Here is a 24,380-nt window from a genome sequence, read left to right as displayed (position 1 = left end):
CAGACCACATCTTGGCTCCCTTAGCACTCTTCCTCCTCCCCTTAGTTTTATATATTGCTAGTTCTAAATTATACATGGCTAATAATCTTGGCAGTTCGGGCTGGACTGTTCCCATGAGGCAGAGGGTCAGACTGATTTGCATATGGCCATGTCTGAACTGGGGTGGCAGAGTGGGCTAAAGAACGGTGATGGATTAAACCCAGATCAGTTGACTGGGGGTGAGTACTTGCAATGTTCAACACTCCGTCCATCATTTCCTTTGGTTTTTGCTTTGTTCGCCATAAGTTGGCAGGGTATGCTCAGACGTGAGTCCCTTGCTCACTTTGCCACTGGATTCAAGCAAGCCTGGCTGAAGACGGCTGAAATGCCAGAAACCGGTCCTAGGAAGATTGTTTCCGGTCCAGGGAAGACTTGGCTTGGCAGTTTGGGCTGGACTGTTCCCATGAGGCACAGGGTCAGACTGATTTGCATATGGCCATGTCTGAACTGGGGTGGCAGAGTGGGCTAAAGAACGGTGATGGATTAAACCCAGATCAGTTGACTGGGGGTGAGTGCTTGCAATGTTCAACACTCCGTCCATCATTTCCTTTGGTTTTTGCTTTGTTCGCCATAAGTTGGCAGGGTATGATCAGACGTGAGTCCCGCCACTGGATTCAAGCAAACCTGGCTGAAGACGGCTGAAATGCCAGACACCACTCCTAGGAAGCTTGTTTCCGGTCCAGGGAAGACATGGCTTGGCAGTTCGGGCTGGACTGTTCCCATGAGGCACAGGGTCAGACTGATTTGCATATGGTCATGTCTGAACTGGGGTGGCAGAGTGGGCTAAAGAACGGTGATGGATTAAACCCAGATCAGTTGACTGGGGGTGAGTGCTTGCAATGTTCAACACTCCGTCCATCATTTCCTTTGGTTTTTGCTTTGTTCGCCATAAGTTGGCAGGGTATGCTCAGACGTGAGTCCCTTGCTCACTTTGCCACTGGATTCAAGCAAGCCTGGCTGAAGTTGTCTGAAATGCCAGAAACCGGTCCTAGGAAGCTTGTTTCCGGTCCAGGGAAGACATGGCTTGGCAGTTCGGGCTGGACTGTTCCCATGAGGCACAGGGTCAGACTGATTTGCATATGGCCATGTCTGAACTGGGGTGGCAGAGTGGGCTAAAGAACGGTGATGGATTAAACCCAGATCAGTTGACTGGGGGTGAGTGCTTGCAATGTTCAACACTCCGTCCATCATTTCCTTTGGTTTTTGCTTTGTTCGCCATAAGTTGGCAGGGTATGCTCAGACGTGAGTCCCTTGCTCACTTTGCCACTGGATTCAAGCAAGCCTGGCTGAAAACGGCTGAAATGCCAGAAACCGGTCCTAGGAAGCTTGTTTCCGGTCCAGGGAAGACATGGCTTGGCAGTTCGGGCTGGACTGTTCCCATGAGGCACAGGGTCAGACTGATTTGCATATGGCCATGTCTGAACTGGGGTGGCAGAGTGGGCTAAAGAACGGTGATGGATTAAACCCAGATCAGTTGACTGGGGGTGAGTGCTTGCAATGTTCAACACTCCGTCCATCATTTCCTTTGATTTTTGCTTTGTTTGCCATAAGTTGGCAGGGTATGCTCAGACGTGAGTCCCTTGCTCACTTTGCCACTGGATTCAAGCAATCCTGGCTGAAGACGGCTGAAATGCCAGAAACCGGTCCTAGGAAGCTTGTTTCCGGTCCAGGGAAGACATGGCTTGGCAATTCGGGCCGGACTGTTCCCATGAGGCACAGGGTCAGACTGATTTGCATATGGCCTTGTCTGAACTGGGGTGGCAGAGTGAACTAAAGAACGGTAATGGGTTAAACCCAGATCAGTTGACTGGGGATGAGTGCTTGCAATGTTCAACACTCCGTCCATCATTTCCTTTGGTTTTTGCTTTGTAATAATCTTGAACGCCAGTTCGAGAATGTCGGTGGATCAGGACTGATCCAATCCTTCGTAATACAGGCCCATATCACCGCCATACAAATAAACAAAAAAGATACCATAATTCTTGATCTAGTCTGTGCAGTAATATCTGAGCTGACCCCTATCAAGACCAATTCCCCAGTTATGATCACGGAGGATCCCAATATTGTACCTAAGAATTGCTCAATTTCTCTGAATAACTCCCCTAATTTAGGACAAAGAACATATGAACTGAATCCGCTGCATGTTGGCCACATCTATTAAATTTAACCCCAACAGTTGTTCCCCATTTTGAGATCTTACTTGGGGTGTAATATAAATCATAAATGGTCATGTAGTGTTGAGAACGCATCCTCCCGGTCATCAAAACCTGATTAGCAAGCCCTAAGGATTCCCTGATATTAACATCTTCTAACCCCAGTTTCCTTGCCCATTTTCCTTGACAGACATCTAAATCATCAGGAAATGTCTCAATTAGTTGTACATAAAATTGACCAATAGATGTTTTTTTTTCCATTCTTTCGATAAGTAGGATCCTAGCAAGCTGTTGTCCGAATCCAGGCCCTTGCTTATTAAAATAACTACAAATTTGGAGATATTTAAAGAATTCATGTTTAGCTAAGCCAAATATTGCTTGCAAATCAGCAAACATTGCCAGCTGACCATTGTTACATAAATCCCCTAAACAGTGAATCCCTTTTAAACCCCATCTATCAGTCACCTGATCTTGAAAAAGTATTGGAAGTAGTCCGGCAGCTGAAAATGGAGTATATGCATTCAGTTTAAAAACACCAAGCTGCCTCTTGACTTGCTTCCAAACAGAATAAGCTGCCTTAAGTATTTTAAATTTGGTTTTCTTAAAGTAACTTGGTTCAATTATTTTGACCAGGCATTCCCTAGTCTCATCCCCCAACCCAAATTCATATATTGATGATCTATGGCAGGGCAATATTTCAGCTCTGTCCCAGACAACTAAGGGGATAATATTTTGCAGAGTAGCTGCCCAGTAATACAACATAAAATGTGGTATGCCCCAGCCACCACGATCTTTTGGTAGCAACATTGTTTTATAGGCCCTTCTCTGTCGACTATATCCCCATAAGAATCTAGAGCAAATCCTTTCTAACCTCTTGAAACATGACACAGGGAATTCTAATGGAATTGTTCTAAACATATATAAGACCTTTGGCAATACCACCATTTTTAATACATTTGATCTGCCATACAAAGACAAATGCAAATGATCCAGCCGCTCCAATGTTAAGTTCACCCTTGTCAATACAGGATTCGTATTTAACTCTGGAATGTTACTAATAGGCATTGAAATTTTAATTCCCAGATGTGTAACTTCTGAGATAGTGGCCACATTTACAGGAGGATCACCACCTGAATAAAGCACTTGCATTTTGGATATATTTAATTTATACCCGGAGAAACTCCCAAACTGAGATGCCAATTTATCAATTGCAGGAAGTGCAGTAACGATATCTCTTGTGACAACAACAATATCATCGGCATAGGCCAGTGCTCTGTACTCCATATGCCGGAGTTGTACTGGTTTTATGTCTTTAAGGTAGTTCACCTTATTCAGAAAAAAATCAATATAAAGGGCAAATAATAAGGGTGGACAAGGGCATCTTTGTCAAGTGCAACGACCTATCTTAAATAGACCGGATTCTTGTCCGGAGATTCGCATGCTGGCTTCCGGACTGATATTTAGTGTCCTAACTGCTTGCCGTATCTTAGGGCCAAATCCCTTCCATCTTTAAACCTCCCACATGTAAGGCCAGGAACCCCTGTTGAATGCCTTCTCGGCATCCAACAGGATTACCCCCAATGTGGTATTGGTTGCTTGTGCCCAATCCAGAAAAGAAATCACATGCGTCACATGGTCTGTAGTGTCTCTGCCGGGAATAAACCCATGTTGAAAATTAGAAACCAATGCAGAGATAACACCAGCTGGGCGGTTAGCGATAACCTTAGAATAAATTTTGCTATCAGAGTTGATTAATGATATTGGTCTGTATAACGTAGGCAATAGATCAGGTTTATCCTTTTTCAAAAAAACAAAAATAGAGGTTTTACGCCAAGACACTAGCATGATCCCTCTTTGCGTGGCTGAAAACAAAGTCATAAATTCTGATTTTAATGTTTGTCAGAAAGTCCTATAAAATTCAAGGGGAATACCGTCAGGACCGACAGCCTTGCCTGTTGCCAATGATATTATTGCTGCCTCCACTTCCTCCCAAGCAATGTCTGCATCTAGATGTTCAATTTGTTCCTGTGTCAATTTTTGGGTTTCAATATCAACACAGAATTCATGCAATTTCTCTTCGACTCCAATAATAGCATCCTCTGTGTACAACTGTTGATAGTATTTACTAAACACCTCAAGCAATTCTCCTGGCTTGTCCAAAACCTGCCCTAAATGATTCTGAATGTTGTTAATTCTATTGGCTACCTCTCTCTGATGTAGTCTTTTTGCCAATATTCGACCAGAGTTTTCCCCTACTTCGTATAGTTCAGATCTATATATGGCAATTTTAGAAGCTAATTTCCTGGCAGTTCTGATATATACTCATTTTTTGAACCGCTGTGTCGCTTACAATTTGTTCAATATTTTGACCACTAACAACAGCTTTCGTAAGTTCAATTTCTAATAGCCTTAATTTGTTCATCCCATCCTGAACTTCACCGCGCCATTTTTGCTGTTTATTGATAGAGAAACTTAGTGTTTCCCCCCGAACCCCCGCCTTAAATGCATCCCAAACAATAGGATCTGAGGTAGAGCCCCGATTATGATAAAAAAATCAGAAATCCATTTACACATTTGCTCGCAATATACAGAATCGATCAAAAGTTTACGTTCGAAGGTCCAAGCACTTGAAGATGATCTGCAACTAACAACCAATTCCAGCACAATAGGATTATGATCTGATATACTCTTAGGCTTGATTTCGATCCTGGCATTTCTTGCTTTCTCTGCTGTTATAAAAAGATAATCAAGACGCAGATGTTTCTAATGGGGTGCAGAATAACAGGTTTCACCCAAAACATCCCCACCATTATCACACCAAACGTCCACAACCCAAATTCTCTGGCTAATCCTCTGGTGGCTTTGAAAACTTTGGCTTTCTTCCCAAAATAAGGACATTCACTTGTAATATCAAAACCACCCTCCAGTTTGAGATTAAAATACCCACAAAGGATCAGTGGAGATAGCCATGCCACTAACTCAATAAGAAAATATAGCATGTCTGGATCATCCAGATTAGGACCATATATTGAGCAGATCGTCATTGGAGTACCCTCGATCCATAATTCAATGATAACCCAGCGTCCCCAAACATCTTCTTTGACACGTTTATAGGCACCCCAACCAAATTGTTTCAGAATAGCTACTCCTCTAGTTGTGGAGCTTTTGCCGAGTACATCCCAAGAGCTCCATACCCAACTCCCTCAACCACTTCCGATCTGGGCCATAATCCCCCTTTTTTTTTATTGTTCAAACCGCAGATATTCCATGAGCATATGGAAAGTTTACCAATCATAAAAAATTAATTTAGACTTTCCTTGCTTACTTTGTCCAAACCCAAAGTTATATTTCAATAATAAAAAACACATGATTCTGAAAAATGTAATCACCAAATCTTTGGTGCCAGGCGCATGCCAAACCCATATTGTGCTGTTCCTTGCCCCACCACCCCACCTCCCTTTCCACCCCAAGAGCACCCTCCCCCCACCCACACCCCCACCCAAAGGAGGCATAAGGACTGAATAGTCCTCTCAATGATGGAGAGAAAGGATTGTGTACACTCTTCTCTCACCCCCCGGCATGAAAAGACCTAAAAAAAATAGCTTCTAAGGGCCGTCCCTCTATATTGTGTCTAAAGATTCCTTCGCAGCAATCTCAGAGACAAAAAAAGCGTTTTATCTTTGTGAATGACTTTAAGTTTTGATGGATTAAGTAAGAAGGCCAGTGCACCTTTGCCTTGAAATAGTGGGATCAGCTGGAGCAAATGCCATCTCTGTTGGACTGTAGCCTGACAAAAATCCGGTCACACGAAAAATTCAGAGCCCCTCCCATTTCTCTTCCGATCAGGCCTTGCAGAGATTCCTGGAGTAGAAAGTTATTTTAACAAATCAGTATAGCCCTTAGTTTCCCCTCTGACCCCCTTGTACCACCCCGCAAATGGAAGGGGAATCTATGTACTCTCTGCAGCTCTACTTCCCATTTCCATTGTCTCAGTTCGGGAAAGGCTTCTGAGAATAAGTCAATGACAAACTGTCTTATATCTTTGCCTTCTTTCCCTTCTGGAACACCAAGTACACATAAATTGTTCCTTCTGGAGTGGTTCTCTAAGTCAATGTGCTTCCAATAAATGTAATCTCTCACGGAGTGTAAAGAGGTTACATCCGCTTTCTGCTGCACAATCTCATCCTCAATTATAGATATTCTTGCCTCCGCTTCCCCAATCCTTGTATACATCTCTGTACAAGACTTGGCGACGCGACGCACTGTATTTTGAAGTTTACGGATGGCACCCTGTGTGCGTAATTCCTCTGCTTTAGTTTCCTCCTGATGCGTCATTATGGCTTGATAGATAGTAGATAGGGTAATCTCATTATCTGCTGAAGCACCAATTGCTCCAGTGCCACAAACCGAACCTCCATTCATCTCCCCAAACTGTGGTGAAAATGAATAGTCCCACACCAATGACCCAGCTTTATCATGTATTTCCTTAGAGATCGGCTGGGAGACATCCCTTGCTTTCCACACAGTTCCTGTATCGGCAGAGATATCCAAGCCTAATTCATCATTGTTCTGTTGGGCAGAGCTAGTCTCACTTCTTTCATCTGCCCAATCTCCTCCAGCGCTCTCGTTGTCCGAGGAATTTGATGGATCTGACATTGAGTAAAACTTTTCACCCGAATCCCCAGAATCCAAAACTTTTAGCAAATCTCTATCTAAATTCTTCGACCTAGCCCTGATTTCTTGATGTACATCCTCAGGATTACCATGAACCAAAATTGAGGACGGGGATAGAACCTCCTAGTAGGTTGGCAGCAGCTCTCGATGTTTGCTGAGGAGGAGCCACTACTTCAGGCATCATTAACAAGTCCCACTGTCCTCCCTCCATATGCAAATTGATATTGTTCTTCCCACCAGTTGGTATTTCATCCTGGTGGCTGTCAGGTCCGGCAGCTTTATTACTAGGTCCTACATCTGGCACATGCAGAGACTCTCCATTCGTTGTTAGCCCTATTGCCCCATGCTGCTTTAAAGAAGAAAATGGTTTTTGTTGCATTCTGGGCTTAGATGTGGCTTTTGTCAGTACTGTTGTTGTCCCTACTTTGTTGCCAGACAAGAAAGCTCCTGGAGCGACCGATGAAGCAGATAAAACAATATCAAGGTTCTTACCTTGCATATGCGTTTTTTTAAACATCCCAGGAATTTTAGGTTTCACTATGGTGCCATCTCCAGTCCGTGTGGTCCCAGTAGGAGAGTTATTCTTATCCTGCCGCTTACCGGCAGTACTGACTCGCCCGTCATCTGGAGAGGCTGAATCACATGTAGGGGGGGTCAAAATAGCTGCTGTTGTCGCCAGAATCTTAGGACCCTTGTTGGCGTTCTTGGGCGCCATTACGTCTGTGTGCCCCGGTCCTGGGTTTTGAGCAGACCCACTGACTGACCGACAGCCACTCCCTCCACCTCTGTCTCTAGCTGCTGCCGCCGCCAGAAACCAAACACACCGGACCGCCACCGATATCCAAAGGAGCCGCGATGCAGATTCAGGTAATGGAGAAGCCACAGCATGTCAAAATCTATTATTCCGAATCTTCCTTCATCAGTCACCGGGAGTTTAGCGACGGGGGGTTATCGCCGAGGAGCATACACAGCCTGCATCATACGGTCACCAACATGACCGCCATCTTGCCTCTAACTCTGATTGCTGGATTTGGTGTATGTTACTCGTCCATTGCTTCAGCAGGTCATTTTGGGTGGGGAGCTTAGCTTGTATGATGTTGAGATCGAAAATAATTAGGTGATGGAAAGACCAGTCGTGAAGATGGATAGGAGAGATATGGCATAGTGGTTGGTGATGATAGTGTCAAAGATAGAGCCTTTGTTGTTGGTTTCCTATTTACAGTGTTGCATGAGACCTTTTGATTCCAGGAAGGTGTCTAGGGGTTGTAATGTATTGACATCTGCATTCATTCAGGTGTACGTTTAGGTCTCCTTTATCTCTGTGGATTCCTTCAGGGTGTGTAGAGTCATAAGGTTCATTAGTTCATCTAGGAATTGACGTTTTTCACCTGGTGGGTGATAGATGGTATGGAGTTTCAAAGGGTTGGGGCGTTTGAAGAGTGGGGTACCTCCTAGGTATTCAAAAGTTGAGTATTCAGCTGTGTAGAAGGGTGTTAGGTGAAGTTCATTGTTGTGTATAATCGCTAATACACCACCTGAATGATCTTTGCAGTCGCGACGAGTGATTGAGAAACTAGGTGGGTTGAGGAGATCAATGATAACAGATGAGTGATCGATAGCCACGTTTCTGTCAGAAAGCACAGCCTGATTTTATGGAGTAGGATAGTTTTTGCTTCAGGGGCATGCTTGGCTGCTGACTGACAGTTTAGGAGCATGCAATTTAATACGGTTGCCAATTTTGGTTCAGATTGTGTGAGGTGGATGGAGATGAGTTGGGCTGGTGGCCTGGGATGGAGATTGGTGTGAGGGATCCTGCATGCACTGTGGATGACCAGGATTTTAGATAGGAGGATTGGCTGGTGGCAGTGGCATATTAGTTGATCAAGGCTTCCACTTCACTTTGTGACATTTCAAAAGTGGCACGTCTAGGTTTGAGATGGTACTCTTTGAGAGGGATAGTTGACCAGTGTTAGAAATTGAATTTTTGGCAGGCTAGGGCGTGGGCCAAAGCAAGGCAAAAAACGCCACTCTAGTCAGTATGAGGGAGTTACACATCTAAAATAACCCCGCTCACCCCCTTGGTAGCTTGGCATGAGCAGCTAGGCTTATCTTAGAGGCAGTGTTTAAAGCATTTGCACATAACCAACAGTAATACAGTGTGCGCACTAAAAAAGGACACCACACCAGTTTAGAAAAATATCCAGTATTTTTATATAATTAAAACAAGACCAAAAACGATAAAAATCCACAATACTCTACTGAAAAATACGCTGAATAAAAAGAGTTCCTTGTGTGAATAGCTCCGTCCGGGCTACCCCAGCGTCGTGAACAACAAATCCAACAGTTCCAGCTGGTCGCGGGGTCGTGGGCCAGCTACGGTGTTGAGAAGACCCGCAAACAGTACCTGTGAGAAATGCAGGACTTTGAGGCCCTTGAAGTCACTCGCGTTGCAGGTCGAGCTTCTCTCTGATGGAATGAGGAGTGCTGGCGCTGGCAGGCATCGGGTGCTGCGGTGCGAAGTGCAGCGATGCGGCGTGCGGTGTCCCCAGGTAGCGGTGTGAGCAGCGGCTCGGTGACGGCATCAGATGGCGTCATTGGTGAGACCAGGGTTGCGGTGCGAGATGAGGGCGATGCTCGCCACGGTGCTAGCAGGTCACGGTGCAAGCAGCGGCGTCATCGTTGCAGAAGCGCTGTCGTCGGCTGACAAACTGGAGTCGATGGCATCGGCCTCGGTAGGCCAAGGCTGTGGTGCAGGATGAGGGCGGTGTCGTGTGACCTACGAGTGGTGCCCTTGAACCACGGTGCAAGCAATGGTGTTGATTTCGGTGGGAAGTGGCGGCGTCAGGACAGCCAAGGCGTCCTCGTAAAACAAGGCGGTGCGGAGTGCGGTGCCCACAGGTCACGGTGCGAGCAGCGGCTCAGTGGTGGTGTCAACAGGTGTCGTCGGTGAGACCAGGGTTGTGGTGCGGTGTTGCGGCGGTGCTCTCTGCGGTGCCAAAGCTTCGGCGTGAAGCGAGGCAGTGCGGAGTGCGGTGCCCACAGGTCACGGTGCAAGAAGCGGCTCAGTGGCGACGTCAACAGGTGTCGTCGGTGAGACCAGGGTTGCGGTGCGGCGTTGCAGCGGTGCCCTCTGCGGTGCCTTCAGGTCACAGAGTCAGCAGCGGCGTCGTAGATGTCATTGAGTCGGTGTTATTTGTTTTGCAGCACAAAACACACAATCCCCAGTGGTGTGGGTCGAAGAACTTGAAGTCTTTGCTGTTCCTGAGGCTTCGTGAACAGGGGGCAAGCTCTACCTCAAGCGCTTGGAGAGACTCACAAATTAGGTTGCAGAATGTCCAGTCCAGGCCTTTCACTGCCCAAGACAGAAGCAGCCACTGCAGGTCAGCCCAGAAAAGCACCCAGCAAAGCAACCGTTCCTTTTCTCAGCTTCTTCTCGCCGGCTCTTCTTCTTGGCAGTCTTTTTGTTCCAGATGAGTTCTAAAGTTCAGGGGTCTGGGCCCCAGTATTTGTAATCAAAAATCCTTTGATCTTTCAGGCAGAGGGTGTCTGTGCCCGGGCAGAACCAGTTCTACCTTCTCTGGTGTGAATTCCTGGCAGGAGGTGGAGACGGCATTGTTAGAGGCAGACCAGGCCCTTTGAGGTGCAAGGAAATCTCCCTCTTCCCCCATCGCAGCCCAGGTCTATTCAGCCCTTTCCTGACTTCCCTAGACTATCTGGTGCCCCTCGGGCCCCCCAGCCTTTTGTCATCCAAAACCCAGACAGGCAATCCACATTCCAGCAGAGGCACACAGGATGACTGAGAAAGAAAATACCTACTTTCTAAAAGTTGTATTTTCAAACACAAAATGTAAAAATCACCTTCACTAAAAGATGCATCTTTAGATTCTGAGTTCAGGCATACTAAATTCTATTTTCTTACTGAATTCCATGGGCCAGTTATGTTTATAAGATGTTATAAACAAACCTCCCATTCTATCCTATGGGGAACTGGTATACTTGCAATAGTGAAAAACGAAATTGGCTGTAATTCACTGTCAAGACATGCCATAAACACCAGGGCATGTCCTACCTTTCACATACACTGCACCCTGCCCAAAGGGGTACCATTGGCCTACCTGAGGGGTGTCTGACATGTAAGAAATGGGAAGGTTAGGGACCGGCCAGTGTGTGCACTGTCCAAGTCGACATAGCAGTTACAAACTGCGCACAGACTCTGCAATGACAGGTCTGAGTTACCGTTTTCAGGGCTACTCACGGAGGTGGCACAACCATTGCTGCAGGCCCCCGAGTAGCAGTCGATTCACGGGCCCTGGCAAATGCAGTGCACTTTACTAGGAGCTAACAGGTAAATCAAATATCCAATCATGGGAACACCAATCCATAGCACAATTTACACAGAGAGCATATGCACTTTAGCACTGATTAGCAGTGGTAAAGTGCCCAGAGTCCTAAAACCAACACAAACAGGTTAGGGAAAACTAGGAGGAAAAACCAAAAGGTTTGGGGATAACCCTGCAAAAAAGGCAATTTCCAACAACCAGGTAGTAGAGTGTGCGGTGTTCCAGCATGGGTTTGTGGTAGACATATCAGGGAGCAAGCTGGGTTTCGACTTGAAGTCCTTACGTATTAAGGTGATTTCATCTAGTATGATGTCAATTTTATATTCCAGGCAGGTGATTGTGGAGATTAGTTGAGCTGTGGTTGGTTCAGAGGGAGAGAGTGGGGTGAATTGGTTGTCATCATAGGCTAGAGGTCAAGGTTGGGTCTTTTCTGATGTTGTAGGACAGAGACTCCTGTGTGGTAGTTTGGGGGTGATTGTGTAGGAGATAGTTTGGGGTGATTGTGTAGGAGATATATGACTAGAAGGGGGTATGGTGGATCTTGTAATGCGATGCAGTATGTAGAGGGATTGGGGAGAGGAGTGCGAGTTGAAGTGGAGGGTTGGAGGGTGGGTGTTGGGGGTTGATAGGTTTGGCTGGGTGGGAAGAAGGAGAGAGGGAATATTTGGTGATGATAGGAGGGGTGGTGAGTTTGAGGATGGAGGATAGGAAATTGTGGAGGGTGGGGAAGTGGTGGGCAAAGATGGAAAGATTTTGTTCCGTGGCTTGAATAAGGATATTTCCATTCTTGTAGATGGTGATAAACTGTTCACCACCAATCGTTTGGGATGGGGGATATGGTGAGTTTGGATCTATATGCAATGTTTTTGGCATTGGTTGTGTTAAGATTCTCAAGGAAATTACCTATCCATGTGGCAGGGTTAGAGCCGGGTCCAAGGCTCCGAAGGCTGATTTTTGTTTTATGGGGGGGGGTTGACCAGCTCGACTGCCTACCTCGAGTATTCCAGTCTCCGGATGTGGAGACCTGTGGGGTGTTGGGGTCTAGCTCTGCAGGCTGGTTAAAGCGGTGTCAGGAGCAGGGGACCACAGCTCCGGTACAGGAGTCAAACCAGTGGGTGTTGTCCTGCACACTGTGGGTGATGTGGAAAGATGACAGTGGGTCAGGGTCTGCTGGCAGTTCTGATAAAGAAGTCAGACCTGGAGGCCATTGGAACCTGCAGCAAGAACCCCCAAGGCATTGGGGTCTGTGGGTTCGGTGTGGGAGTGTGAATCTGAGTCAGTCCCATAATCGCCACTGTTGCATACAGCCTCTTGAGCTTCTTCATTGACGCTCAAGTCACGGCATAAACCTTGGTCTTGGTCCTGGGATGCCTCATCTGCTGCTCTGCAGAGTCAGATCTACTGCCCATTCGTAGTAGAAGCAGCCAGCTGGAAACCACGAGGCATCAGGCATCTCTGAGTCTCTGATAGGTTAGGACAGGTGGTGGCATGGATTTTCTCCCACTTCGATCTGCACAGCCAGGGTAATGAGGCAGTTGCATTCTCTAATCGATTGTAGAATTGATAATGGTAGGATTCCATGAAGGGTTTTGCCGCTCCTTGTAGCACATGATTTTCTTTGTTTAATACTGTTGTTTTCAGAGGCCTTCAAATTTACACTTTGGTGCATGAGTACCCCTAGATTGCTAACATATTGGACCTTGTAGGCCTAAGTGGAGCAAAGCTGTACTTTAGTACAGATTTCCCTAATTATGTATGAAACAGTGTACGCTCCACAGACCTCCAACAAGCATTACAAACCTACACTATGAATGCCCATGAATGTTATAAGATCTTCTGCATCAGGTGACCTGAGCACAGTTACCAGGCTGCACAAATTGGTAGTCTCACACATGCAGCCTGTACATGTGTGCACACACCTGTGCTCATGTGTTCTCATGTAGCCAGCCCAGAACCTCTTACCATAGCTACACAACAGGGGCCTTCTCTTCAAAGTCGACACTGGTGGTTAGCATTCATTTTCCATGAATTTACTGTGAGTTCCAATCAGGTAGTGAGACTCGCTCACAGTAAATGTCCAAAAAAAGGGTCGTCAATTGCTAAAAATCCTCAGGGACAAATTGATTGGAACCCATTTGCTACATATGTCTTTGTATTGATAATAATAATAATAATAATAATAATAATAATAATAATAATAATAATAATAATAATAATAATAATAATAATAATAAAGATACTTGTATAGCGAGCAGCTACCCCAGATGGGATGTCCCGGCGCTAGCACGGACAATAGTAGAGATAGTGGTCAATATACCTTACTCATTACGACTAAAGAGCCACGTTTTCAGGGCCTTTCTAAATTCTTGTTCGGACTGCAATGCACGCAATTGAGGAGGAAGGTTATTGCAGCATTTAGAGGTCCCCAGCTCGAAAGTCCTTTCCCCCATTCTGGCTTTCGCAAAACGGGGGGGTGGTAAGGTATCGTTTGTGGTTAGACCCAAGAGATTTGTTCTGCTGGGAAGGGCCAAGTCTCTTCCTCCGTAAGGACCTTAAATTCGATGCGCTTGGCCACAGATAGCCAATGCAACTGTCTCAAGTAAGGGAAATACGTTTGCGCAGAGGGATCTTGCAGACCTGTCTGTCAGCTGAATTCTGCACTATCTGAAGTCTACGGATCAGTCCAATTGGCAGACCCATGTGATTAGGGCATGCAAGACGGTTTTACGTGCTGACTCAGGCAAGAAATCAATACATTTCCTAATGAATTTTATCCTTGGATTTTGCATACATCTTAATGATCAAATGCATTTAATGATTTCTTCCTGATTGCACTATATGCCAAAATCTTAGTTAAAAATGCCCCTGAGTTAGTCTATAATCAATGACTTCTGAGTTTTAGAGCTTAACCCATTTCACATTTCATTCAAGGAATCCTAAAAATGGTCTTCTTGACCCTGACCATATCGGTATACATAAATTTCAATTCATAGTTTTAGAAGTTACCCATCAAATAACAAAATTAGAATCCCCACAGAGTTTTTCATCCATTAAGACAAAGGACACAAGCTATTCGTATTAATAGTTTTCTTTTCTTTACTAGGAATCTGTATATTAAAGTTTTATTAGGAAATTGAACAAGACATTGTTTCAGATTCAAGCCCACAGGGCTTACATATCGCATACCACATTGGTAATCAGTATAATAGAAATGCTTCAATATGGAGACAGCGATGTCTGGTGTGGAACACATTACAGGTCTGGTCAAGCAACAGATGTACATGTCACAAAACATCCCACAACAAAGCAAGAAATGGTACAAGAATCAGTTCATAATGCATCCGAAGGAGGCCCAGGTTGACACAACCGCATCGGAGCAGCAGAAGTCAGAACCATCATGGGGGTAGAGCAGAGTATTAGGGAACAGTATAAGGGCCACTGCCAGATAGACGAACAAGCCCATTATTCAAAGAGTTGCAGTGCTTTTAGCTTAAGTGGGTGAAGAAGGTATGCTCAATTTGAGATAAGTAGCCAATTAACAGTTGCCAGATGTGTGAATTTTTCATCAGTGTGTGCCAAATAGTGAGAGAGCTGCTCCATTCTTAATATTTTTCTCATCATAATTGAAGGTTATTTTCTGTCTGTGCCCCTCTATGTGTAAATTGCTTGGGCAGTGCAGTTAAATTCTTGCACCATTATGTGGTATAATTTGTTGTCTTATCTACTGGTTAGGTTTGCTCACATAGGCCAGATTGCAGGGACATATTATGGTTTAAGCAACAAACATGTGCCACACACTCTCAGTTAAGCTCAAAATATTCCGTAGGACAGAATTGAAAGATGTACAAACTGAATGTCCTAGTCTAAAGATCCCTGATGTTTTTTCATTGTCTTATTCATTTTTATGAGAAATGGTGTGATATGAAGTATCACCGAAAACTACATTTTTTTTAACCTTTTTTATCACTTCTTTGCTTATATTGCAGCATGCCTTACTTATCCCCCATATTTTCTTGAAAAGTATCTTAGCATTCCCATTTACCCTTCTGCCTCCTTATTTTATTTAACCAGACTCCAATGTCTATCCCACTAGCTCCTATGTGTGTGTCCTTTGATTCCCAGGACCACATATACTAAGACTTTGCACTGGTGCTAACATGTTGCAAAGAGACTCAAAACAGAGCAAAGCATCTAATGCTACTAATTTCCAATGCAAAGGATGTATTGTACAAACACTGCTTTGCACCAAGAACGCCTTCCTGGGACAGATCATCATAAACACAAAACTGTTTTTTATGCATGGTCCAATCTTTGAAGATAACAAGACTGGGCTTTGTATCAACAACCTATGCTTAGTTAAAGCAGGTGCAAACTAGGAGACGTGATTGTTTCTCCAAAACAAAGGTACACTGCATGTGTGTTACAGTGAACATCCAATGCATGGGAACCCTCTGAGTCGGTCTAATCATCAGGTTTTACTAGAAGTGTTTGCCTCCAGCACACAATCTATGCTAGAAATGCACACTCTCCTCTATACCGTGGAGCAAAGTTGGTCATTGTGCAAGGAAGATTTGTTTGAATGCCATTCGCAGGCTAGTTTGGTAGACATTGAACTGGGCTCTGTATTCCTTCTTGCACAACTCAGCCCAGAAAATGTAGATGCTATGCTGCATGAACAAATAGTACATGTGTGCCTCATTGTTTTTTTAACTGCCTTCTTCTGTGCCTTTCTCTAATTCATTATTTTTTTCAGCATATGCCTTCTGTTACTGCACTGATTTTTTCAGTCGCCAGTCTTTCTTCTTTGTCTACATATTTAGCTTCCTCTACTAAATCTAACATTTGCAATTAATGCTCTGTTAGTAAACAATTGTGTACAGTGCTATGAAAACTGGATAAATTCTGAGGATATTAGAACAGTACATGAAAAACCAAATGGATTTTAAATTAAAGGAAAAAAGAGTTGTCTTAAAACATATCTGGCGGACTTGCTCTCCATGCTAATGACCTAAAACAAAAACAACGGGGCATATTCTCAAGGGCTGGCGATAACATTATCATCTGTTTTCAGGCGAAAAGCGGTGATAATTTTATCGCATTATCAACAAGGACACACTAGCGTGTGTTTCCTTGCCTTAGCGCCCATTGTCAGCACGCCTCGCATCGCATCATTAATGAGATGCAAAGGAGGCATGCCTGACAAAACTCCATGGGAAAATATCGCTAACCCAGCTTCGTGATATCATCAATGAGGGGTAGCGATATTTGAAATCGCAATAACTATGCCTTAACGCAGGAATTTAACGTCTGTTAAATTCCTGACTAAGGCATACCTAACATGGGAGGTGGATTGTGGGGCTAAGGCTGATTTGCATATAGCCAAATCTAAACTGGGGTGGCATGGTGAGCAAAACAATGATGGATTTAACCCAGATTTCTTGACTGGGGGTGAATGTTTTGATTTGTTCTGCATTCCGTCCATCAATTGTGTGTCTTTTACTTTCTCGCCCTAAGTGCGCCAGGTATGCTCAGACGTGAGTCCTGGGCTCACTGTGCCACTGGAATCAAGCTATCCTGGCTGAAGAGGGGTGAAACCCCGAAACCGGTCCTAGGATGCTTGTTTCCGGTCCAGGGAGGACCTGGCTTGGCAGTTCGGGCTGGACTATTCTCATGAGGCACAGGGTCAAGAATGATTTGCATATAGCCAAATCTAAACTTGGGTGGCATGGTGAACAAAAGAATGATGGATTTAACCCAGATCTCTTGACTGGGGGTGAATGTTTTGATTTGATCTCCATTCCGTCCATCAATTGTGTGTCTTTTGCTTTCTTGCCCTAAGTGCGCCAGGTATGTTCAAACGTGAGTCCTGGGCTCACTGTGCCACTGGAATCAAGCTATCCTGGCTGAAGAGGGGTGAAACCCCGAAACCGGTCCTAGTATGCTTGTTTCCGGTCCAGGGAGGACCTGGCTTGGCAGTTCGGACTGGACTATTCTCATGAGGCACAGGGTCAAGACTGATTTGCATATAGCCAAGTCTAAACTTGGGTGGCATGGAGAGCAAAAGAATGATGGATTTAACCCAGATCTCTTGACTGGGGGTTAATGTTTTTATTTGTTCTGCATTCCGTCCATCAATTGTGTGTCTTTTGCTTTCTCGCCCTAAGTGCGGCAGGTATGCTCAAACATGAGTCCTGGGCTCACTGTGCCACTGGAATCAAGCTATCCTGGCTGAAGAGGGGTGAAACCCCGAAACCGGTCCTAGGATGCTTGTTTCCGGTCCAGGGAGGACCTGGCTTGGCAGTTCTGGCTGGACTGTTCCCATGAGGCACAGGGTCAAGACTGATTTGCATATAGCCAAGTCTAAACTGGGGTGGCATGGTGAGCAAAAGAATGATGGATTTAACCCAGATCTCTTGACTGGGAGTGAATGTTTTGATTTGTTCTGCATTCCGTCCATCAATTGTGTGTCTTTTGCTAAGACCACAGGGCCCTATCATCAACCATATCACCGTTTTCCACGGAACATCGCTGGAAAACCAGTGTTGTTCCATGGAAAACGGCGATATCCCCACAATCGCTGGAATTTTGATCACCTCTGTGACACGCGTTGTTAATAACGCGCTAACCGGGCGATAAATTCCAGCAATAAATAAAAAGGCGCTAAGCGGCATTGCGATATTTATCGCCGTCTATTGATGATATGCCCCAAAAATACTACCACCCAAAGTTGAAAGCATGACAAAAGAAGCTAGAAACCATGCATAATGAAACAGGGGAGAACTTCTCAATGGTCGAAAACAGCTTTGAATTCTAGTGACATATCTTTCAGCAGAACAGGAGGCATCGTAATCTGACTCAGGATAATGCTGTACAAATCACTTTTAAGAGGAGGAACAAGTCAACCACCTGTGGTTTCACACAGTTCATATCGAATTCTTACATTTTGTTGCTTGCAATCTTTGAGATTTATTTGGCTTTGTTTATTCATTTGATTTTTTGTACCTGCGCGCTTGTAAACCAACGTCTTCCTCTGCCATTGCTTTTTCTTAATTCTTTGTCGTTCTTTACTGATTTCTAGGTCTACCTTGTCTCTTTCCACCGTCATTCTTGCATAGGCCAAGAAATCATTTTTTCTTTGCATCCCACTCTTTTTCCGGAATGTACCACTATTTTCTTTACAAGAATGTTTCCTCCTGATGCTCTGACATCAATCTTTCTGTCTCTTACTCTTTCATTCACTGCATCCTATCCTCCATTCCTATTTGTCAATCGACTTCTTCCTAAGTCTCCTACTCTTTACTTTGCATCACAGTTTTTCTCCACATACATGGGTCTTCCTTTTCCACTTTGTTTTCCTTTCATAATACATTTCTACTTATCTTTCCTAATTTTAAAATGGTATGACTCTTAATACTGTCACTTCTACCTATCTTCCACAATGTATTCCTCCATAACTGACTGTTTCCTTCCTGCTTTGCCTTTGCTCTAATATTCTATCCTTCTTTTCCACTCTATAGTATCCTTTGTCTCATTAGCCTGCAATATTCTCCATGACTTTTTTATATCAAATGATATAACATATAATTCTCCTTCATTTTTTCTTGTATCTCCTTCTCCTTCCATGTTTGTCTCCGCAAATCTCTTTCCTGTCCTCAATTCTCCATATTCTGTAGACTGCCAATGTAGGTCGGCAAATTACATTTGGGTAGCAGAATTGAAACCTACAAATACAACCAATCTTTGACAAGGATGGTATATAAAAAGAAGTTGTCATTAATATTTCATCCAGTTTCTGAATAACTTTTCTCATGCCCTGCCTTTCTCTGTATCTCAATAAATCTCAAGTCTCCATGGCAGCATCAGAGCTTCTTATTGTCTCTCTTCTACACTCATTTGTTTCTGAGTTCCCTTCTCCTTCCCCTCTGTTTCACCCACTCTCTCCCTATATGCCCCGGTCACTGACTTAATTTTATCCAATTTTGCTTCCTCATTTTCGGACTTGTACCTCCTCAGCTGCATTGCTCATTTCAGTCATTCGTTATAACCACTGTATCTGCCCACTCATGGACATCCTACTGCAGGCACTTGATCTACTTGCTCATATTTTTTTCATTTTTCATTGTTCCTGTGAGTTTTAAATTTGGATGATTGTTCTAAAAACATCCCCTGCTTCTTCACCTACCTTCTTCTCTTTTCTCACCTTGTCGCACCTTATCTTTGTTGTATTGCTTGGTCTCCAAATAAAACATTAAAGTCTCTTCATTGTGTATTTTCGAGAAGCCTCAAACGTTTCTCCTCATTATTCCAACCTGCGTGATTCAGTATCCCCAACTTGTCCTCTTTTGCCTTCCCCTTCCTGTCCTATTTCTACTGCACCTGTTTTTAATACTTGCTATATTTTTTCCTTTAATTACATTTCCCTCTTTATAATGAAATTGATTGTACCTATTATACCTCTTGTTTTCTTACTCTATCCACCATCCTGCAAAAGATGAGCCTCCTTTTCTTGCATTCCTCAGTCATGTTTTGCGTTTCTGCGCCTTTTTTTGAATTTCTGTTACTTTAAGTGTTCCCTGACATTAATGTGACTTTGTGCGGTACATTATTGCAGCTTTTCATCGAAATATAAGCATATGTATCTCTTGCATTACTCTCTGTCTTACTTCCTCTGCCATTTTCTCTTTTACTTCAATACAAGATTCTTGCTTATTTCAACACATTTTGTATGTTCTTCTCATTTTCCATTTGCCTAGTTTATTCTCCTTAAAGTTGATGATTTTGCTTGTTGCCAAACTGTCACCTTTCATTGTTCACTGAAGGTTGAAAATCACAGTCTCCCTCCGTGGTTTTTGTTTGAGTCCCCAGCTTAATTTCTTGATTCTGACACAATGTGTTCTCCATTCGTCTACTCTGCCTCTTCTTTTGTATCCATCCTCCCTTACTGTGTCCCTCCAGATTCACCATCTCGTTATCCACAAATATCACCTTCTTTTCTGGCACTCTGCCTTCCTCAGCTCCCTCTTCCTGTGGTTGATCATGTTCACATTAGGGGTGGGTGACAAATTCCGCTCCGCTGGCTGAGTTTTACCCACTTTGCATTATGCTTGTAATGGGGAGGAGCTCAGGCAAAACTCCACCAACCGCCGTGTGGCAGAGTTTTTTCTTGCACAGGGCCCAGCAACAGTAATATGGTGAGCGGGAGCAAGAACTGGCATCACCTAGTGCGAGTTTCGGGCACTTAGACTGCACCAGGTTAGACTTTCTCAGCAGGTGCAGTTGCAACAGTGCGCAGTAGGAAGATGGGACACTTTGCAAGTCATAAGTGCGTCTCATATCAGTATTAAATAACTTAAGTCTAATTTGCTTATTTATTTTTTAAGTATGTATGTATTTATTTATTTACATGGTTTCGCAGTGCTTGGACCAATCCTCTTGGGCTTTGGATTACAGCAGAACATGCAGGATATATATATATATAAAGTTTGAAACATTAATTAGAAACTAATCATGATGAATTGACCTGCTACACATTTATGGTGGCTGCAAAGAGGTCAGGGTAGAATCAATAAGGCATGAGTGCTACACTGTTAAGAACAGAAGATAAATCCAAGGAGTGCAATGTTCAAACATTCATAGATGCGTTGTTTTTCAAAGTATGAGCAAGGAATTGATTAGTCACTGATAAAAAAAATTTCATAACTCAAAGTTCATTTTATCTGCAAGGGGTCTCAATATAGATTGGACATGAAACCTACATACATACATTACAATCTATGTCTAGTTATGCTGTGGGGGTTGTTCTATGTTTTTGTGTGTGATATAGGAAAAGAGCGACCTCCTGCTCTGCTTTTGTGAATACCGAGATGTGTGCAGGTGAGAGTGAGGCTGAGGGTCGGTGCATGACTAACAGGCTGGTGAAAATGTATGCGGCTGTTCAGGTATGCTAGTCGAGTGTTGTGAAAGGCTTTGTATGTGTGCGTGAGGGGTTTGAACTGGCTGTGCTTGTTAATGGGGAGCCAGTGGAGCTCCCTGGAGTGTGGTATGATGTGGGTGCAGTATAGGAGGTTGGGTATGAGTTTCGCAGTTGCATTTTGGATGGTCTGAAGTCTGTGTAGGAGCTTCTTGGAGACTCTGACATAGAGTGCATTGCTGTAGTTAAGCCTGATTGTGGTGAGTACTGACGTGATGGTGCTTCTGATGTTTTGTGTGGCAACCATTTGAAGATTTTTTTGTAGCATGTGTAGGATGTGGAAACAGGACGGGCTCACTGCATTGACTTGTGCATAATGTTGAGCTTGTAGTTTAGGATGATCCCCAGGTTTCTGGCATGGTCGTGGGGATTAGTGATGGCCATAGCTCTGATGGCCACCAGGTGGCATTTCTTGGGGAGGTCATGTTTCTGAAGACCAGTACTTCCATTTTATCGGAGTTGAGCTCAAATCAGTTGGTTCTCACACAATCTACTACCAGTGTCATGCAGTTGGTGAAGTTGGTTCTGGTGGTGGTTGCCTTGTCTGTCAGCGAAAGGATGAGGGTATTGTTGGTGTAGGAGATGATGGTGATGCCTTGGGATCAGATGATGTCAGCTAGTGGTGTCATTTAGATGTTGAACAGGGTTGGGCTGAGAGAACACCTGGGGGACTTTACAGATCAGATTATTGGTCTCCAATGTGAAGGGTGGCAATCTGATACTTTGGGTTCTTCGTGTGAAGAGGGAGCTGAACCCGTTGAGTGCAGATCCTTGGATGCCTTTCTCGTGGTGTCTTCTAATGAGACTGTTGTGGGATACTGAGTCGAAGGCCGCAGAGAAGTCAAGCAGGATGAGGGCTGCCCTTTCTCCTTGATCCAGGATGGTCTGAATGTGATTGGTGGCTGCGATGTGTGTTGTTTTAGAGTTGTCGTTTTTTCTTAATCCTGATTGGGTGTTGTCCAGTAAATGGTGTAGGCCGAGGTTGCGGATGGCTTTCTCTATTACTTTACCTGTGTAGGGGAGCAAGAAGGGACAAAAATTGCGCAGTTGGTTCGGATCGGCTGAAGGTTTCTTGAGGAGGGTGTTGACCACTGCATGCTTCCAGTCATACAGGGCACAATTGTTCCACATATATCCCCTTCACATGCCATCTTCTTTTTATATTCCTATCACATCTATCACTATAAGACGACCTTAGAGCAGCATAGATAACAGTTTTCTTGATCTGTGTGTATGGGATTGCATGTCAGATTTTCTACAAGACATGCTTAACCAACGCTCTGTGTTCTGGGGAGTAGTGGCTCTATGTTTATTGGTCCGTGTGTGAATATAAGAAGATTTGGTACTCTGCCTATTTTCATCTATCATTTATGTCAATGTGTGCATTGATGTTGTGTGTCTTTGTGTGTGCACGCCCTTCACAAAAGCAAAACTACTGGCTTTGTTGATACTTGTTTACAAAGCTTTCGTGGAAAACACAGTGTTATCCACAGCGTTATTGGGGAGAGCCTTAAGGCTAGAGTGGTCGACCTTAAAGATGGAGAACCGGGTTCGAGTCTCGGCAAAGACGCTCAACATCCTGTGATTCTGGGCAAATCACTTCATCTCCTTCTGCCTAACAAAAATGAATGTGTCCAATTGCAACGAAACTGTTGCTCATGTAAAGCGCTCCGATACCCGATGTCCCGTGTCTACTTCGTGCTATATCAAACTCCTAAATAAAAAAATACAACTATCCCCGAATAACCTCTCGATTCCAATTCATCATTCAATCAAGCATACGTGAAATGCACAATCTCTGCTGCCCGTGGCTCCCTCGCATGCTCATCTGCTTCCTTGCCCTACATGAATGAAATTTCACTGATGGTTTTCTTATTTAGGCAGCTCAATCCCTGCACAATTAAACAGCAACACTTAAATCTCAAACACGCACCATCACACCATGGACAGATCTGGTGGCGCGACAGTAATCGCCTTTGCATGATGCTGTAATAGGAAAGGCATCGCACTATTGCACCGGCGCGTCACCCGCAGTTAACTTCAAACCGAGGGCTGGAGAGGTCTCAACGAAGGACGTAGGAAAGCTGTCCTCCTGCCCTCTCTCTGCATCTCCAAAACCGACTAACAGCACCAACAACTATTCCAGCGTGTTTAAAATGTGAGTCGGCGCTTTATAACACGATTAAACGCCCGCACTGTTTCAGAAGTAACACAAAAATCCAATTCGATAAGGTCCAGAAAAGGGGCGACATAAATAGTAACTAAAGATGAAAAAAGAAAACTTAAAATGACATTGGATCTGGAAGAGCAATGTTGCCATCCCGCCCTTGCACCCCTAGTTCTGTGGGATTCAATTATGATGTTGGCAGGATTTTTACAACTTCTGTCCCATCCAAATATTACATTGCGCTACTACCCCACGAAGCCTTAAGACATTTTTATGTCACCAGGGGAGAAATGGAAACCACTGCATTTTCTGCTCCTCCTTTGAACTCTCCATTTAATAATGAAATCATCTTATTACTGCATATACCTATATTACTAGGTTATTGAATTCTTTAAAATAATGGATGCTTTTTCTTAAAATCTCGGCTCTGCAGTTTTAGCACTTGGGTAGATAAATATTTGGAAAGACAGAGTCGAATTAGATCCTGGATTGAATCTTGCAGTGGGTCATATGCAACACGGCCACTAACCCACCGAGTTATACTCATGGATAACTTGTTCCATGCAGCCACGGTCTTTCAAACACAAAGTTTCACTGTTACGAGATCCAACAACACTTTGTATAAAATCCAAGATTTTACCTGCACTCTGTGGCACGCTCTTTATTGCTCTGTTCTTGGAACAGGTCCCGTCTCGACCAGTCTTGATTAGTTCACCAAAATCTCTCGCTCTCTGGGCAATCTCACTCGGAAGTGTCTTTTTGCCTGTGATGGTGAACTTGGACTCTCGTCAGAGCATCGGGCGCTCTGGCGGTATCATGGAGATGTCTCTCTTGCCTGCAGACCCGTGTCCTCGTGTGGTAGGTAAAAAAGTCTCGCGCTCCTGGCTGGAGCAGGAACCCAGGTGCACCTCGTGCTGCGCTATTGAATAATCGAACTCTGTGTCGGTCTGTCTCTACTAATGCAACGATTGACACTTGAACAGTTTTGCTTTCCCACCTGTAGCGGTCAATATGCCCAGTGGCTGTCTCGTTTACTT

At 44.2% G+C, this 24,380-nt stretch overlaps 1 protein-coding gene across 1 annotated transcript in view; it reads right to left on the bottom strand.

Annotated features, from left to right (window-relative positions):
- Positions 1-24,325, bottom strand: part of LOC146797512 (contactin-3-like) — an 869,316-nt gene extending 844,991 nt beyond the window's left edge. Inside the window, exon 1 of the mRNA XM_085624528.1 lies at positions 23,984-24,325. The gene's annotated coding sequence lies outside the window, so the exon portion shown is untranslated. The remainder of the gene's footprint in view (positions 1-23,983) is intronic.
- Positions 24,326-24,380: the final 55 nt, after the last annotated feature.

Source organism: Triturus cristatus, chromosome 9, assembly GCF_964204655.1.
Source record: "Triturus cristatus chromosome 9, aTriCri1.1, whole genome shotgun sequence".
Taxonomy (NCBI): domain Eukaryota; kingdom Metazoa; phylum Chordata; class Amphibia; order Caudata; family Salamandridae; genus Triturus; species Triturus cristatus.
Note: the sequence above shows the minus strand (reverse complement) of the source record. Positions and strands in the feature narration are given on the sequence as shown.